A 20,506-nucleotide genomic window follows, 5' to 3' on the forward strand; every position below is an offset into this window, starting at 1 on the left:
ATTGAACAACACCATGCCGCACTGAACAACACCATCCTGCACTGAACAACACCATGCCGCATTGAACAACACCATCCTGCACTGAACAACACCATCCCGCACTGAACAACACCATCCCGCATTGAACAACACCATCCTGCACTGAACAACACCATGCCGCACTGAACAACACCATTCCGCACTGAACAACACCATGCCGCACTGAACAACACCATCCTGCACTGAACAACACCATCCCGCACTGAACAACACCATGCCGCATTGAACAACACCATCCTGCACTGAACAACACCATCCTGCACTGAACAACACCATGCCGCACTGAACAACACCATGCCGCACTGAACAACACCATGCCGCACTGAACAACACCATGCCGCACTGAACAACATTATGCCGCACTGAACAACATTATGCCGCACTGAAAAACACCATGCCGCACTGAACAACACCATCCCGCACTGAACAACACCATGCCGCATTGAACAACACCATGCCGCACTGAACAACACCATGCTGCACTGAACAACATTATGCTGCACTGAACAACACGATCCTGCATTGAACAACACCATGCCGCACTGAACAACACCATCCTGCACTGAACAACACCATCCTGCACTGAACAACACCACCCCGCACTGAACAACACGATCCCGCATTGAACACCATCCCGCACTGAACAACACCATGCCGCACTGAACAACACCATTCCGCACTGAACAACACCATGCCGCACTGAACAACACCATGCCGCACTGAACAACACCATGCCGCACTGAACAACACCATGCCGCACTGAACAACATTATGCCGCACTGAACAACACCATGCCGCACTGAACAACACCATCCCGCACTGAACAACACCATGCCGCATTGAACAACACCATGCCGCACTGAACAACACCATCCTGCACTGAACAACACCATCCCGCACTAAACAACACCATGCCGCACTGAACAACATTATGGCGCACTGGACAACATTATGCCGCACTGAACAACACCATGCCGCACTGAACAACACCATGCCGCACTGAACAACACCATGCCGCACTGAACAACACCATGCCGCACTGAACAACATTATGCCGCACTGAACAACACCATGCCGCACTGAACAACACCATGCCGCACTGAACAACACGATCCCGCATTGAACAACACCATCCTGCACTGAACAACACCATGCCGCACTGAACAACACCATGCCGCACTGAACAACACCATTCCGCACTGAACAACACCATGCCGCACTGAACGACACCATCCTGCACTGAACGACACCATCCCGCACTGAACAACACCATGCCGCATTAAACAACACCATGCCGCACTGAACAACACCATCCTGCACTGAACAACACCATGCCGCACTGAACAACACCATGCCGCACTGAACAACACCATGCCGCACTGAACAACATTATGCCGCACTGAACAACATTATGCCGCACTAAACAACATTATGTCGCACTGAACAACACCATGCCGCACTGAACAACACCATGCTGCACTGAACAACATTATGCCGCACTGAACAACACGATCCCGCATTGAACAACACCATCCCGCAGTGAACAACACCATGCCGCATTGAACAACACCATGCCGCACTGAACAACACCATGCTGCACTGAACAACATTATGCTGCACTGAACAACACGATCCTGCATTGAACAACACCATGCCGCACTGAACAACACCATCCTGCACTGAACAACACCATGCCGCACTGAACAACACCATGCCGCACTGAACAACACCATGCCGCACTGAACAACACCATGCCGCACTGAACAACACCATCCCGCACTGAACAACACCATGCCGCATTGAACAACACCATGCCGCACTGAACAACACCATGCTGCACTGAACAACATTATGCTGCACTGAACAACACGATCCTGCATTGAACAACACCATGCCGCACTGAACAACACCATCCTGCACTGAACAACACCATCCTGCACTGAACAACACCACCCCGCACTGAACAACACGATCCCGCATTGAACAACACCATCCCGCACTGAACAACACCATGCCGCACTGAACAACACCATTCCGCACTGAACAACACCATGCCGCACTGAACAACACCATGCCGCACTGAACAACACCATGCCGCACTGAACAACACCATGCCGCACTGAACAACATTATGCCGCACTGAACAACACCATGCCGCACTGAACAACACCATCCCGCACTGAACAACACCATGCCGCATTGAACAACACCATGCCGCACTGAACAACACCATCCTGCACTGAACAACACCATCCCGCACTAAACAACACCATGCCGCACTGAACAACATTATGGCGCACTGGACAACATTATGCCGCACTGAACAACACCATGCCGCACTGAACAACACCATGCCGCACTGAACAACACCATGCCGCACTGAACAACACCATGCCGCACTGAACAACATTATGCCGCACTGAACAACACCATGCCGCACTGAACAACACCATGCCGCACTGAACAACACGATCCCGCATCGAACAACACCATCCTGCACTGAACAACACCATGCCGCACTGAACAACACCATGCCGCACTGAACAACACCATGCCGCACTGAACAACACCATGCCGCACTGAACAACACCATCCTGCACTGAACAACACCATCCCGCACTGAACAACACCATGCCGCATTGAACAACACCATGCCGCACTGAACAACACCATCCTGCACTGAACAACACCATGCCGCACTGAACAACACCATGCCGCACTGAACAACACCATGCCGCACTGAACAACATTATGCCGCACTGAACAACATTATGCCGCACTAAACAACATTATGTCGCACTGAACAACACCATGCCGCACTGAACAACACCATGCTGCACTGAACAACATTATGCCGCACTGAACAACACGATCCCGCATTGAACAACACCATCCCGCAGTGAACAACACCATGCCGCATTGAACAACACCATGCCGCACTGAACAACACCATGCTGCACTGAACAACATTATGCTGCACTGAACAACACGATCCTGCATTGAACAACACCATGCCGCACTGAACAACACCATCCTGCACTGAACAACACCTTTCCACACTGAACAACACCATGCCGCACTGAACAACATTATGCCGCACTGAACAACACCATGCCGCACTGAACAACACCATGCCGCACTGAACAACACCATGCCGCACTGAACAACACCATGCCGCAATGAACAACACCATCCCGCACTGAACAACACCATGCCGCATTGAACAACACCATGCCGCACTGAACAACACCATCCCGCACTGAACAACACCACCCCGCACTGAACAACACGATCCCGCATTGAACAACACCATCCCGGACTGAACAACACCATGCCGCACTGAACAACACCATTCCGCACTGAACAACACCATGCCGCACTGAACAACACCATGCCGCACTGAACAACACCATGCCGCACTGAACAACACCGTGCCGCACTGAACAACACCATCCTGCACTGAACAACACCATCCCGCACTGAACAACACCATGCCGCACTGAACAACATTATGGCGCACTGAACAACATTATGCCGCACTGAACAACACCATGCCGCACTGAACAACACCATGCCGCACTGAACAACACCATGCCGCACTGAACAACATTATGCCGCACTGAACAACATTATGCCGCACTGAACAACACCATGCCGCACTGAACAACACCATGCCGCACTGAACAACACCGTGCCGCACTGAACAACACGACGTCGCACTGAACAACACGACGCCGCACAGAACAACACGACGCCGCACAGAATAACACAATACCGCACAGAACAACACAATACCGCACAAACAGTTTTAGATAATATTACGTCGCAGTCATGTGACGCGGACATGACGTCAATAGGCGGAACTCACGGCAAAATTATAATCCGTGGGCGTGGCTTGCAACAGGAAGTAGGAAAGCGGCAGTTCTGGCAAACAAGACACAGCTGTTAGTAACACGATGACTAACAAGGCAAATATTTTTGTTTTCAGCTTGCAACTTGACCGTCTAGAGCGTACAAGGTAATTACAACTGTTTTTTTTTAGCCCTGAAAAGCAAGGGAGTGTGGCGTTTGGGAGGAATGTCGAACTCGGCGTCTGCTTCCAGCCACAGACGCCAAATTTCGACGATTATTTCGACTGGTCAACGGTTGTAAATTATTGCGTTGACTAAAAACTTTATTTAACTCTACTCTTAACTTTGCCGTTTCAGATATGCGGGTATTACACCGCGGAAATGACGTCAATAGGCTGAACTCTCGCCAAAATTCAAATCTGTGGGCGCAATGGCCTTGAGCGAGACACCGGATACAAACACGACGATTATCAACAGAAATATCTTTATTTTCCGCTTGCAAGTGGACCGTCTAGAGCGTACACGGTAAGTACAACTCATTGTGTTTAAAAAGATTTACGTTTGTGTAGTTTGCGTTGCGTTGTATCTGTGAATGTTGGTTGAGGCTAAATGTTAATGTTTAATTTCATTCCTTTAGGTTCCACGGTGTTTGTTGGCTGTATGTTTTCCACTGCAAGAAGAGGCTCGTATCATTGACCAGCAGGAGCTACAATGGTGAGTACCCCTTTCGTCTTCCATTTATGTTAAACACTTCCTATTTCATGTCTAACAGTACTCGATTTAACAAATAACCATAAATAAATACAGTGTGGGCAGTCACGTTAACATATGTGATTATCCTGCCTAATATGTTTATCACAAATATGTCACTAATCACTAATATGTTTATTTGTTTATCACAACACCTTTGGACCTTCAGCAATCGATTATTTACCTTCATCTACATAGAGACAGAACGATGGTGTCTTAAACATCTCATTCATTTCACCAAATAACTTCACGCAGGTGGATAACGGCCGTCTCGGTCACGCTATGTTGCGTGATGCAGTTTTGAAGAACCAAATGCATTTATTCAATGAATAAGTCAAGCTAGTTCTATGTTTATGATGTTGTAAGTTACGGTACCGATTGAAGTTGAGTTCGAAGCCAGTGGAAAACAGCGCTGCGTTTGTGCTCTCCAGGTACAAATGTTGTGATCTCTGACTGACGACCGGGCGAGACTCGAGTAAGAGATGTCCAAACGAGCTCCGGCAGGGCGGGCCAAGGCGGAGCGAACGGACGCCCTTCAGGCCGCCAATGACGAGCTGAGAACCAAACTGATGGACGTCCAGTTAGAACTTCAGCAGGAGAAGAACAAGGTGAAAACCTCAACAGACAGACACTGCCTGCCTCCCTGCCTGCCTCCCTGCCTGCCTCCCTGCCTGCCTCCCTCCCTCCCTCCCAGTTTTCCCGATGTAGATTAGACATGCGTGTGCCATGACTGTGTCAGCCTACATCAACAAATGCACCGAGGACGTCAGCACCACTAAGAATATCATCACCCGGGGCAACCAACGACCCTGGATGACTGAGGAGGTACGTCAAACGCTACGAGCGCGGAACTCTGCCTTCAAGTCTGGCGACAAGGAGACACTGAGGACAGCGAGAGCCAACTTGAACCGTGCCATCAGGATAGCGAAGCGAGACCGCAGTCGAAAATTTCAGGATCGTTTCCACGACGTCAAAAACATCAGGAGTATGTGGCAAGGCATACGGGCGATTACAGACTACAACTCACCCTCCCCCCCCCCGGTGGGTGTAGTTGATGCTGACTTTCTAAATGGCCTAAATAACTTCTTTGGGAGGTTCGAGGCACTAAACGGCACTCCAGCAGTTAAAACTGTCCCCCATCAGGAAGAGGAGGTACTCTGCCTTGACTCCGCCGATGTGTTGAAGACCCTGAGGAGAGTCAACCCCTGTAAGGCCCCTGGCCCCGACAACATTCCTGGGCGTGTGTTCAGGGAATGTGCAAGTCATCTGGCTGGGGTCATCACAGACATTTTTAACACCTCGCTGGGCCAAGCCACAGTGCCGGCGTGCTTTAAGACTGCCTCCATCATTCCGGTGCCGAAGAAACCTCAAATCACCTCATTTAATGATTACCGGCCTGTTGCACTGACTCCGGTTATGATGAAGTGCTTCGAAAGGCTGCTTAAAGGTCACATCGTTTCCAGACTCCCCCTATTATTTGACCCGTTCCAGTTTGCCGACCGGCAAAACCGCTCCACTCAGGACGCCATCTCCTCCGTTCTTCACCTGAGCCTGGCTCACCTGGAGGAGAAGAACACCCATGTGCGGAGGCTGTTCCTGGACTTCAGCTCAGCGTTTAACACCATCATCCCACAGCATCTGGTAGGAAAATTGGAACACCTGGGCTTCAACACCCCCCTTCGCAACTGGCTGCTAGACTTCCTCACCAACAGACCTCAGTCAGTCCGGGTCGGACAGAACACCTCTGATGTCATCACCCTCAGCACAGGCTCCCTTCAGGGCTGCGTCCTGAGCCCCCTGCTGTGCACCCTGATGACACACGACTGCGTCCTCAGGTTCACCACCAATCACATCGTGAAGTCAGCAGACGACACAACGGTGGTGGGGCTCATCAGAGACAACAACGACCTGGACTACAGAGAGGAGGTGGAGCAGCTGGTGGGCTGGTGCAGAGAAAACAGCCTGATCCTGAATGAGGAGAAGATGAAGGAGATCATCGTCGACTTCAGGAAAAAACAGCCTCACCACGCTCCACTGATCATCAACAGCTCAGCTGTGGAGGTGGTCAGCACCACCAAATTCCTGGGGGTCCACATCACAGAAGACCTCACCTGGACTATGAACACTACGGCACTGGTCAAGAGGGCACAGAAGCGCTTGTACTTCCTGCGGAGGATGAGGAGAGCCCACCTGCCCCCACCCATCATGAGGACGTTCTACAGGAGCACCATAGAGAGCATTCTGACAAGCTGTCTCTCTGTGTGGTGTGGAGGCTGCACCGCCTCCGATTGGAAGAACGTGAGGAGAGTGGTGAGGACAGCAGAGAGGATCATAGGGGCTCCTCTTCCCTCCATTCAGGACATTTCATCTCAGCGCTGCATGTCCCGTGCCCGTAACATCATCAATGACCCATCACACCCCCACCATGGACTGTTCTCCCTGCTGCCCTCTGGGAAGAGGTTTGCAGCATCCGCTGCAGGTCCACCAGGTTCTGCAACAGCTTTTTCCCTGCTGTCATCAGACTGTTGAACACTAGAACTGTTGAGCTCTAAACTGAACTCTGCATCACACATTCACAGAACTGTACTTTATGACACTACGGACCTCTATCTTGCACTATCTCGCACTACCAACTTTACTGAACTTGTATAAACCCTTTAAATAGAAGTTTAATACATGGTTTAGCATTCCTCTGCACACTCTTGAATACTGTTTTGCCTACTTGCACTATTGCATAATTATCACTGCTGCACTTTATACTTATTTTTAATATATATATATATATATATATATATATATATATATATATATATATAGTATATATGTATATATATATATATTTTCATAGGATATGTTACTTCTATTCAACTGCAATATCACTACTTTGTTGTAAGACGTATGCAACGGAATTTCGTTTTGTATGCACCATGTGCAGACAAGATGACAATAAAGTTTGTCTAAGTCTAAGTCATGTCAGGTCAGCTGTCTGGAGAGAGAGAGAAGTCAGGACCTGCGGGCGGAGCACCACCGTGCCACCGCCGCCATGACGGAACTCAAAAGCAAACTCCATGAGGAGAAGCAGAAAGAGTTAGCCATTACCAGGGAGACATTACTGCGGCAGCATGAAATGGAGCTGATGAGAGTGATCAAAATCAAAGATGGAGAGATCCAGCGACTGAATGCCTTGGTCCTCAGCCTGAGGGACGGCTCCATGGACAAGGTGATCCGCTCTATCCGTGTCTGACTATCCGCACGCCACGTCGGGCTTCGATGCGGCCGCTACCGTATTGTGTAGCTTGTCCCCAGTAAGCGTCGCGGCGCTCCGTTGCGGTCTCAACGGCCCGGTGTGGCGCAATGTCTGCTCAGGTGAGGAGGGGGGGCGCTTTGCTGGCGGAGGTGGAGGAGACGCGGCGGTGTCGGGAGACCGAGCGGTGTCGCCTCCACCAGGAGCGCGGAAGAAGCCCTGGCAGCGGCCCAGCAGGCCTGGCAGTCCCGAGCGGCCGAGCTCCGATCGGCTCATCACCAGCATCGGGAGGAGCTGAGCCGAACCAAGAGAGACTGCGAGAGGGAGATCCGCCGACTGGTAGGACTGATCAGATGCGCGGTGCGTGGCTATGTTCCCAATTTCGTTGTATACCTGCAGTGCAATGACACCTAAGGCATTCTATTCTATTTCACAAGAAGAAAATGTCCGGTTGCTCGCTTCGCTTTTGTCACAGCAAAGGTGTTCTAGTCGATTCCAGAAAAAAATTGGCCGGTTGCTCTCTTTGTTTTTGTCACAATTCTGGCAAATGAGTTTGCCCGCCTGCCTGAGCGCTCCCCGTTTGTACATCCAGACGGATGAGATCAAGCTGAAAGACAGAGCGGTTAGTGTTTTGGATGAAGCCCTGGGGCCGGCCACGTCCACCGCCTTCAGCTGCAGACTCAGGCTGCCGAGCAGCAGATCGCTGCCCTGAGGGATTCCCAAAGGGCGGGCCTAAACTACCCTGGAAGCTACTAGCAATCCTCTTCATTGCGTAAGCCACCTCATCACACACTTGCAGTACGCATGACTTAGTTCGTTGCTGGAGGAAGGTAGCACAAAAACAGTTTTGAACTTTGAACGAGTGCTTGTGTGTGTGTGTTGCGGGGCGTTTTCAGTCTCAGGAGGATCGGGACACGCGACGGTTTCATCTGAAAATCGCTGAGCTCAGCGCAGTCATCAGGAAACTGGAGGATCGAAACGCCCTGCTTTCTGAAGAGCGCAATGAACTGGTAATTTATTGACGGCACGCTTGAAGGTTTGCGCTACGTTTGATGCGCGCCATCCAGCGAGGCACCCATTGCGCTTGCTTATTAGTTGAGCGGCGCGGCGAGTCGGTTGCCTGGTAGATGTCTTTTATTGGGAGCCAAAGCCACGATTCCGTTCAAACCGATGCAAAAGGAATGGATACGTTCTGGCCCGCGTGTTGTGCGTCTTTCACATCCCGCACTTCATGCTTGCAGCTAAAGCGACTGAGAGAAACAGAAAGCCAATTTCTGCCACTCCTGTACAAAAACAAACGCCTGAGCAGGAAGAATGAAGAACTCTCGCTGGTGCTGTGTCGCCTTGAAAACAAAGTGCGCTTTGTCACCCAGGAGAACGAGGAGATGGCAAGCTTGGTAAGTCGACGCGGACAACGGCGGCGTGCCAACAGAGTCCACTGCATTTGTGTTCCACAGAGAAGGCCTAGTTCGCTCAATGACCTGGACCGCGGTTGCGGCCAGCAGGACGGTGAAATGGAGTTCCTTCAAGTTGTGGAGCAGCGGCACATCATCGACGACTTGTCCAAGGTCTTCAGGCAGGCGACTCGGTGCACGTACGGCAGCGCCGCGCTCGCTCGCTGTCGCCAGGAAACCTTTTCCGTCCAAAGCTTGGCCGGCGGCCGCCATCCAAAAAATTGGCCCCTTAAATTCCGACCTTTCAAGCAGGAGCATTGTGCGCACGCGTTTGAACACGCTTTAGACTTGTTTTGCCGTTTTCAGCAGCTCAAAGCTCCCGTTTTGTCAGCGCCTTTGCCACTCGCTGTGCGCTGAAAACGACGGACTTGCCCGGCTGCTCAGCCCGTCAACCATGAGCCGCGAGCGCGACGTCATTGTCCGTAGGCAGCTAGTGGCAAAATGCACCCTGTTAGAGTTGCGCTCGCTCCAACTTATTTTGCAAGAACCACACGGGAGACAAGTAAGTTCTTTTGGACACCTGCAGGTGGAGAGTCCATCCGTTGTACGAATGAAGTCTGACTCTCGGCTCCTGCACGAGCATTTTAATTAAGAGAAACAGGGTGGGTGTAAGAGTGGATTGAATAGAGGAAGCCCTTGACCTCTAGTCAAAACATAGCAAGGGGTGTTTTACGACTTTGTGTAGGAAGGGATAAGCGATAGGGATAAATAAGGGATAAATAATATTATTTATTACAGGTCGCAGTCAAAGTCAAAGCAACACAATGATACGATAAAGATAATCTGGAAAACCCTGACACACCCTGTAGTTGTCACTTTTGGAAAAGACGAGCGTCCCTCCAATCATCGCCGGTGACGTGTTTTTCAGGCTCTGGAGACAGGAGCTCATGTCAGAAATGTCATTGTGAGTCGCGTTTGTTTCTGCGCCGGAGCCGTTCGTTCCCTTTGCATCCAAAGAATCTCAAAGGCGGATTATTTGTGTCGACAGGAGAGAGATTTGCTGCTACGATACCGACGTCGAGAATCTCTGAGGAGGAACAAAGCGTGAGGTCCTGCAAGGTGAGTCTGTTTGTTTGCGGCTGCTTGGTGTTGCGCAAGATGAAATGGCCTTTTTCTCGCTATCGTTCCTCTCGTCGATTCATCGTGAGGTGTCGCTTCAGTTTGTTCAGAGAGATGTTCGCTTCCGCGCCCGCAGGTCATCGAAACATTTTACGGCTACGACGAAGACGTGTTGGTGGACTCGGACGGATCGTCCTTGTCTTTTCACACCGACAGAACCCCCGGCACGGAACCCGAAGAGGTAGCCCGCCATTTCTGCCAGCGTATTGGCACCAAACATTCCTCTTCAGCCTGGAATCGGACTCGTCTTTGCGTCGCGGGTGCTTTGTCGCCGGTCTGACTGATTCTGGTACTAGTGCTGTGTTGCATTGGTGTGTGCATGAAGAGGCGGAGCTTCGCTACCGCCAGCTGACGCAAGAATATCAAGCGCTGCAACGAGCCTACGCTCTGCTAGCCCAGACCAGCGAAAGGGGACTACGACGCCGAGAAGGAGATCAAGGTGGCGCCCCTTCCCGCAACCCCCGGCCGGGTCGCAGCCTCCCCGTTCTCACCCAGCCTCGGGTGTTCTCTGGTCTGAAAGGAGGAGGAGGAGCCTCCCTCCTCCTCCTTTCAGACCAGAGAAAAGCTGATGGTAGAAATGGGTCACTATCAAAGCAGAGTAGCAGATCTGGAGTCAGCGCTGAAGCAACAAGGACAGGTAAGCTCATCAATGAGCACACCTTTTTCTCAGACAAAATAGCTACATTCTTCAGTCACTCATCCGTCTGGCATTACTGGACCAACCCCCCCCCCCCCCCCCCCCGAACGTGGCTGGGAAAATGCGGAGAAAAGCAAATGTCATTTTCCAGTCAACCAAAGAATTTGTGGATGAAAATGACACAACATTCCAAAGCTGTCCACGCGTTTGTCTCTTCTAGAATGTCAAGTGGGTGGAGGAGAAGCAGCTGCTGCGTCAGAGCAATCAGCAGTTGGCCGAAAAGGTGACGGAAAGAAAGGCGCTGGGCGGAGTCGCTTGGCGTCACACCTGTCGGGAAGCCCCGCAGATGAGGTCTGACTGTCTTTTCAGGTCAGGCGGATGGAGGCGGAAGAAGCGCGTCTGAAAGAGCACATCCAGGATATCCGAGACCAAAACGAACTGCTTGAGTTCCGCATCCTGGAGATGGAGGTGGGAAGACTCGCACAAGCGTGTTGAGGCCAGAGATGTGACGGACGGACGGACGGACGGACGGATGCATGCCTCTGCCTTTCAGGAGAGGGAGTGGCGCTCCCCCGTCTTGAAGTTTCTGCAAGTCCGTTTCCCAGACGGCCTCAGCCCTTTGCAGATCTACTGCGAGGCCGAGGGCGTGAGCGTACGTAAGGCGTCCCTCGCAACCCTAACCTTAACCCGAGGTCCCAGAACACCTTACATTGCTCCTTGCGCCTTTCCCCCGGACATCGTCATCAGTGATCTGATGAAGAAGCTGGACATCCTGGGCTATAACGCCGTAAGTGTATGTCGAACTCCTTATGTTCGCACTCCACGAGACTCGGCGGCTCAAATGTGACTTTTGGAAGGCTTTGCGCTGAAAGAAGCTTGTTGACGCTGTGCCTTTGGGCTCTTGCAGAATCTCACCAACGAGGAGCAGGTGGTCGTGATTCACGCCAGGACCCTTCTCACCCTAGCCGAGAAGGTAACGCGCACGTCCACGCACGCTCTCGCATTCTGCTTATGTGACAGCAGCCTTTCCTCAGTGGTTAGAATACATCAAAGTGACCAAGTCAGCACTTCAACAGAAGATGTTGGACATTGAAAGTGAGAAGGTAGACAGACACGCGACATCAGCCAAGGGGAACTCCGGCAATGTGCCCCAACAATTCTGACCTTGAGCTGTGCTAGGATATGTTCTGCAAGCAGAAGGGCTACCTGGATGAAGAGTTGGACTTCAGGAAGTGTTCCATGGACCAGGCTCATAAGGTAAGCCGCCCTCAAATCTCCCGCCGGACCACTGATGGACGAGGATTGCGGCCCAGAGGATCCTGGAGCTGGAGGCCATGTTGTACGAGGCGCTACCGCAGCGGGACTGCCCCGCCACGGACGGCGAAAAAGCCAGCCACGCTGGCGTGAATGACGTGCTGACGGCGGATCAGAGAGAAGAGCTTAGGAGCGCCGTGGACCAATGGAAGCGAGCCCTGATGTGCGAGTTGAGGGAGCGCGACGCTTGCATCCTCCAAGAGAGAATGGATCTGCTGCACAGCGCGAAACAGGTAAGGGCCCAAAGCCAGCCCGGCACTTACTTGCACGCTTACTGGCTTTTGAATGCCACTTTCCATTTGTCCGTCCTAGAGGAACAAAGAGCTGAAAGAATTCATCGAAGCTCAGAAGAGACAAATCAAACAATTGGAGGAGAAGTTTCTGTTTCTCTTTCTATTCTTCTCCTTGGCCTTCATTCTGTGGCCCTAACACCAGCTGGTGAGTGAGCTCCAGCGGCACCGCACTCGACACCTCCGATACACTGCCAGCCGGTCTCAGACGTTGGCAGACGCTCCGATGCCAACGTATACCCCCCGCCACGGTGACAGAGGCACCGCGTCACACCGGCGCTCATCCAATCAGAAGGCAGGAAAAGCAAATTCACATGCAGGGCACTTTTGAACCAGAAGAGAGCGCCACAAAAAACGGTTGTTGCCCCAAACGCGCACTAAAAAGGGTCAGAATAACAAGAGTCCCACTGGCCAGCCGGGGCCACCCGTCCAGCTGTTTCTTCAGGGGGGAAAAAAATTGGAGTCACCGGTGAGTACATTTTGCATTTAGCTCTGCTTTTCTGCTTCTGTCTTCAAGTGTGTGGCATCCTGCGATCAAAGAGTCAGCCAACCCCAAAGCGGTTGACCTCAACGTCCCACCACCATGCCTACCAGAGCAGGTGACGTGATGCTTTGGACATCCTTCCGTCTCAGATGCCCAAAAGTACTCTTTGCCACATCTGCGGCAATACGGTGTCTTTTCAAAGGTGCAAATAAATCCAGCGTGGGCGGAACACGCACGTCTTCGGTTTTTCCCGCTTTGTTTGTGTGACAGCTGTTGTGAAAATTTTATACAAATAAAGTTGTATAGTACAGGTTTGGCCAAGCCGCAACTCCCGGGGGGGGGTTGTGCGTGTTGGCTTCACTTGAGTTCAATTTGGTATTTTGGTCAAAAGCGCATGTGGTGAAATTCCACAAAGTAGGATGGGCAAACACATTTCTTTAAACTATGAGTGTCAATTGGGCTCTCGAAATGGCAGGGAAAAGATGCACAGCAAAACGAAAATACGTAGATGAACACAGGACGTTTTAATCAGAGTGGGAAAGTTTCTATTTTTTGTTGAACGTGATGGCAAACCATTCTGCCTGATATGTCAGACCTCAGCGCATTTCAAAGATTCAAATCTTCAGCGCCATGCACTTCAGCTCACTCCATGCTAACATTGATCAGGCGTCGAACCCGCATCATCATGCTTAAGAGGTGGCCATGCTAACCAGTGCGCCATTATGTCAACGCATAATAACTAAGTCTACTGGTCAAAACAGCGGTTACTATATGACGTCGCTACGTCGTGGTCACGTGACGCAGACAAGACGTCAATGGACGTGGGCAGAGTTAACTTGTTTAAAAGGGAGTAGGCAGAAGAAATATTTAATTTATTTAAATCTATTTTGAGTGCACACCATTATGCCAATGCATAACAACTGTAAATCTACTAAACAAAACAGCGGTTGCTATATGACATCTGCCACGTCGTGGTCACGTGACATACGTGACGTCGATGGGCGTAACTTTCGCCGGAATTCAAATCCGCGGGGAGAGTTAACTTGTTTAAAAGAGAGTGGGCAGAAGAATTATTTAATTTATTTAAATCTATTTGGTGTGTGCGCCATTATGTCAATGCATAACAACTGTAAGTCTACTAAACAAAACAGCGGTTGCTATTTGACGTCTGCCACGTCGTGGTCACGTGACGCGGACGTGACGTTGACGCCTACTTTACATCCCACCGATCACAGGACTCCTCGGCTGCATAACCGTGCCCCCTTCCCAACCAATCGGATTTGCTATACGCGAAAACGACGCCAATGGAAAGAGCTTCCGCCCAAATTTAAATCCGTGGGCGTGGCTCGCAGCAGGAAGTAGGAAAATGGCGGCGATGTTGACAAAGACACAGCGGATGGTAACATACGACTAACAAGAGAAATATTTTTATTTTCTGCTTGCAACTGGACCGTCCAGAGCGTACACGGTAAGTACAACTCATCGTTTTTAAAAAGAAGTACTTTTGTTGCCCTGAAAAGCGAGTGAGCGTGGCGTTTGTGGGGGACGTCGAATTTCGACGATTCTTTCTGGTCAACGGTTGTAAATGATTGTGTTGATTAAAAAAGAAAACTTGATGTAACTCTACTTTTAACTGCCGTTTCAGATAGATTTGGAATTGCATCACATCCAATTTTGCCTAGAGCGTACACGGTAAGTAACACTCGTTGTGTTTAAGGAGATTTACGTTTGTAATAGCAGAAGTGTAGCCGCGTTGCGTTGTACGTGTGAATGTTGGTCCGGGCGAAATGTTAATGTTTAATTTCATTCCTTTAGGTTCCACGGTGTTTGTTGGCTGCAAGTTTTCCACTGCAAGAAGAGGCTCATATCATTGACCAGGAGCGAGCTACAATGGTGAGTAGCCATAACATTTATGTTAAACACTTCCTATTTCATGTCTAACAGTACTTGATTTAACAAATAACCATAAATAAATACAGTGTGGGCACTGAAGTTAACATATGTGATTATACTGCCTAATCTGTCACCGAGTAGATTGTTGCAAAGTAATATAAGATCCAAAGTTGTAATTCAGAATAGTTTTCAAAAGAAGGCCATTAGAATTATATACAAGTCTGATTACCCCGAACAAGCTATTAATTAAATCACAAATTCTTCAATTCAAAGATTTGGTAGATTATCAGACAAATAATGTCTAACAGTAATTGATTTAACACATCACGATAAGTAGATTGAGTGTGGGCACTCTCAAGTTAACATATGTGATTATACTGCCTAATCTGTTACAGAGTATGTTGTTGCCAAGTAATGTAGAATAGATCCAAAGTAGTAATCCAGAATAGTTTTGAAGAGGCCATTAGAATGATAAACAAATCTGATTACCTTGAACATAATAACAAGCTAAGTGTTTAATATGTCCTATGAAGTCAAAATTGGGCACCATCATGTGGTGAAATTTGGAATTGCATCACATCCAATTTTGCCTGGGAACAAACAGATTACATAAATCTTAGTTTTGAATAAGCCACTCCTTCTCAAACAAGTAAACTCTGCCCATTTTGCGCAGTAGATGTTCTGTTAATATCTAGTATTTATACAAAGTCATAATTTAAATTGCTTTCAACCTTCATTCATCGGTTCAACCAACATTACTCGCTCTTATTACCAACTTGTATTGATTTAACTAAGCGTTTAATACTTCCTATCAGGTCTCAAATCGAGATTTGGCAAAATACAATTTCAGCAAATCCAATTTTGCCAGGGAACAAAAATAGATTAAATAAACTAAATAAGTCCTCTTCCCATTAAATAAATCAGAAAAGTCTGTCTTGTAACCAGTCCTCTTCAAACAAGTAAAGTCTGCCCATTTTGTGCCGTAGATTTTGTGTCTATGCCTAGTATTTAAACAAAATCATAATTTAAACGACTTCTTTCCTTCATTCACTTTGGAAATTTGGAATTGCAGCAAATCGAATTTTGGCAGGGAACAAAAATAGATCAATTAAACTAAATAAGTCTTCTTCCCATTAAATAAATTAAAAAAGTCTGTCTTGTAACCAGTCCTTTTCAAACAAGTAAAGTCTGCCCATTTTGTGCCGTCGATTTTGTGTTAATGCCTAGTATTTATACAAAATCATAATTTAAAGGACTTCATTCCTTCATTCACTTTGGAAATTTGGAATTGCAGCACATCAAATTTTGCCTGGGAAGAAAAGTAGATTAAATAAATTTAATAAGTCTTACTACTTCCCATTAAATAAATTAAATACGTCTTACTTGTTCCCACTCCTTTTCAAAACAGTAGTTTAAAACGAGGGCCCTTCACTCAATCTTTAACCTCAACCCCGCACGTTGTGTTGTATCTGTGAATGTTGGTTGTGGCCAAATGATAGTTTTCTTTCATTCGTTTAGGTTCCAAGAAAACTTGATGTAACTCTACTTTTAACTGCCGTTTCAGATAAGCGGGTATTACGTCGCAGTCAAATGCCGCGGATATGACGTAATTGCCCGAACCTCCGCCAAAATTCAAATCTGTTGGCGCGATGGCCGTGAGCCACTGAGCAGCGACGATTATCAACAGAAATATCTTTATTTTCTGCTTGCAACTGGACCGTCTAGAGCGTACACGGTAAGTAACACTCATTGTGTTTAAGGAGATTTACGTTTGTAATAGCAGAAGTGTAGCCGCGTTGCGTTGTACGTGTGAAAATTGGTCGAGGCGAAATGTTAATGTTTAATTTCATTCCTTTAGGTTCCACGGTGTTTGTTGGCTGCAAGTTTTCCACTGCAAGAAGAGGCTCGTATCATTGACCAGGAGCGAGCTACAATGGTGAGTAGCCATAACATTTATGTTAAACACTTCCTATTTCATGTCTAACAGTACTTGATTTAACAAATAACCATAAATAAATACAGTGTGGGCACTGAAGTTAACATATGTGATTATACTGCCTAATCTGTCACGGAGTAGATTGTTGCAAAGTAATATAAGATCCAAAGTTGTAATTCAGAATAGTTTTCAAAAGAAGGCCATTAGAATTATATACAAGTCTGATTACCCTGAACAAGCTATTAATTAAATCACAAATTCTTCAATTCAAAGATTTGGTAGATTATCAGACAAATAATGTCTAACAGTAATTGATTTAACACATCACGATAAGTAGATTGAGTGTGGGCACTCTCAAGTTAACATATGTGATTATACTGCCTAATCTGTTACAGAGTATGTTGTTGCCAAGTAATGTAGAATAGATCCAAAGTAGTAATCCAGAATAGTTTTGAAGAGGCCATTAGAATGATAAACAAATCTGATTACCTTGAACATAATAACAAGCTAAGTGTTTAATATGTCCTATGAAGTCAAAATTGGGCACCATCATGTGGTGAAATTTGGAATTGCATCACATCCAATTTTGCCTGGGAACAAACAGATTACATAAATCTTAGTTTTGAATAAGCCACTCCTTCTCAAACAAGTAAACTCTGCCCATTTTGCGCAGTAGATGTTCTGTTAATATCTAGTATTTATACAAAGTCATAATTTAAATTGCTTTCAACCTTCATTCATCGGTTCAACCAACATTACTCGCTCTTATTACCAACTTGTATTGATTTAACTAAGCGTTTAATACTTCCTATCAGGTCTCAAATCGAGATTTGGCAAAATACAATTTCAGCAAATCCAATTTTGCCAGGGAACAAAAATAGATTAAATAAACTAAATAAGTCCTCTTCCCATTAAATAAATCAGAAAAGTCTGTCTTGTAACCAGTCCTCTTCAAACAAGTAAAGTCTGCCCATTTTGTGCCGTAGATTTTGTGTCTATGCCTAGTATTTAAACAAAATCATAATTTAAACGACTTCTTTCCTTCATTCACTTTGGAAATTTGGAATTGCAGCAAATCGAATTTTGGCAGGGAACAAAAATAGATCAATTAAACTAAATAAGTCTTCTTCCCATTAAATAAATTAAAAAAGTCTGTCTTGTAACCAGTCCTTTTCAAACAAGTAAAGTCTGCCCATTTTGTGCCGTCGATTTTGTGTTAATGCCTAGTATTTATACAAAATCATAATTTAAAGGACTTCATTCCTTCATTCACTTTGGAAATTTGGAATTGCAGCACATCAAATTTTGCCTGGGAAGAAAAGTAGATTAAATAAATTTAATAAGTCTTACTACTTCCCATTAAATAAATTAAATACGTCTTACTTGTTCCCACTCCTTTTCAAAACAGTAGTTTAAAACGAGGGCCCTTCACTCAATCTTTAACCCCAACCCCGCACGTTGTGTTGTATCTGTGAATGTTGGTTGTGGCCAAATGATAGTTTTCTTTCATTCGTTTAGGTTCCAAGAAAACTTGATGTAACTCTACTTTTAACTGCCGTTTCAGATAAGCGGGTATTACGTCGCAGTCATGTGCCGTGGATATGACGTAATTGCCCGAACCTCCGCCAAAATTCAAATCTGTTGGCGCGATGGCCGTGAGCCACTGAGCAGCGACGATTATCAACAGAAATATCTTTATTTTCTGCTTGCAACTGGACCGTCTAGAGCGTACACGGTAAGTAACACTCATTGTGTTTAAGGAGATTTACGTTTGTAATAGCAGAAGTGTAGCCGCGTTGCGTTGTACGTGTGAAAATTGGTCGAGGCGAAATGTTAATGTTTAATTTCATTCCTTTAGGTTCCACGGTGTTTGTTGGCTGCAAGTTTTCCACTGCAAGAAGAGGCTCGTATCATTGACCAGGAGCGAGCTACAATGGTGAGTAGCCATAACATTTATGTTAAACACTTCCTATTTCATGTCTAACAGTACTTGATTTAACAAATAACCATAAATAAATACAGTGTGGGCACTGAAGTTAACATATGTGATTATACTGCCTAATCTGTCACGGAGTAGATTGTTGCAAAGTAATATAAGATCCAAAGTTGTAATTCAGAATAGTTTTCAAAAGAAGGCCATTAGAATTATATACAAGTCTGATTACCCTTAACATAACAACAAGCTATTAATTAAATCACAAATTCTTCAATTCAAAGATTTGGTAGATTATCAGACAAATAATGTCTAACAGTAATTGATTTAACACATCACGATAAGTAGATTGAGTGTGGGCACTCTCAAGTTAACAGATATGATTATACTGCCTAATCTGTTACAGAGTATGTTGTTGCCAAGTAATGTAGAATAGATCCAAAGTAGTAATCCAGAATAGTTTTGAAGAGGCCATTAGAATAATAAACAAATCTGATTACCTTGAACATAATAACAAGCTAAGTGTTTAATATGTCCTATGAAGTCAAAATTGGGCACCATCATGTGGTGAAATTTGGAATTGCATCACATCCAATTTTGCCTGGGAACAAACAGATTAAATAAATCTTAGTTTTGAATAAGCCACTCCTTCTCAAACAAGTAAACTCTGCCCATTTCGCGCAGTAGATGTTCTGTTAATATCTAGTATTTATACAAAGTCATAATTTAAATTGCTTTCAACCTTCATTCATCGGTTCAACCAACATTACTCGCTCTTATTACCAACTTGTATTGATTTAACTAAGCGTTTAATACTTCCTATCAGGTCTCAAGGCAAGATTTGGCAAAATACAATTTCAGCAAATCCAATTTTGCCAGGGAACAAAAATAGATTAAATAAACTAAATAAGTCTTCTTCCCATTAAATAAATCAGAAAAGTCTGTCTTGTAACCAGTCCTCTTCAAACAAGTAAAGTCTGCCCATTTTGTGCCGTAGATTTTGTGTCTATGCCTAGTATTTAAACAAAATCATAATTTAAACGACTTCTTTCCTTCATTCACTTTGGAAATTTGGAATTGCAGCAAATCGAATTTTGCCAGGGAACAAAAATAGATCAATTAAACTAAATAAGTCTTCTTCCCATTAAATAAATTAAAAAAGTCTGTCTTGTAACCAGTCCTTTTCAAACAAGTAAAGTCTGCCCATTTTGTGCCGTCGATTTTGTGTTAATGCCTAGTATTTATACAAAATCATAATTTAAAGGACTTCATTCCTTCATTCACTTTGGAAATTTGGAATTGCAGCACATCAAATTTTGCCTGGGAAGAAAAGTAGATTAAATAAATTTAATAAGTCTTACTACTTCCCATTAAATAAATTAAATACGTCTTACTTGTTCCCACTCCTTTACAAAAAAGTAGTTTAAAACGAGGTCCCTTCACTCAACCTTTAACCCTATTTATTCACCTTCTAGGCTAAGTGTTAAAGGCTAAGTGTTAAAGGCTAAGTGTTAAAGGCTAAGTGTTAGAGGCTAAGTGCCAGAGGCTAGGCGCCAGAGGCG

At 46.5% G+C, this 20,506-nt stretch overlaps 1 pseudogene; it reads left to right on the forward strand.

The window, feature by feature from the left end:
• Window positions 1–4,530: 4,530 nt before the first annotated feature.
• On the forward strand, window positions 4,531–13,511 carry LOC148378608 (janus kinase and microtubule-interacting protein 3-like; annotated as a pseudogene).
• The last annotated feature ends 6,995 nt before the right edge of the window (window positions 13,512–20,506 follow it).

The sequence above is a fragment of the Syngnathus floridae genome, unplaced genomic scaffold (genome assembly GCF_059516105.1).
Source record: "Syngnathus floridae isolate MCC-2025c unplaced genomic scaffold, RoL_Sflo_1.0 HiC_scaffold_33, whole genome shotgun sequence".
Taxonomy (NCBI): Eukaryota; Metazoa; Chordata; class Actinopteri; order Syngnathiformes; family Syngnathidae; genus Syngnathus; species Syngnathus floridae.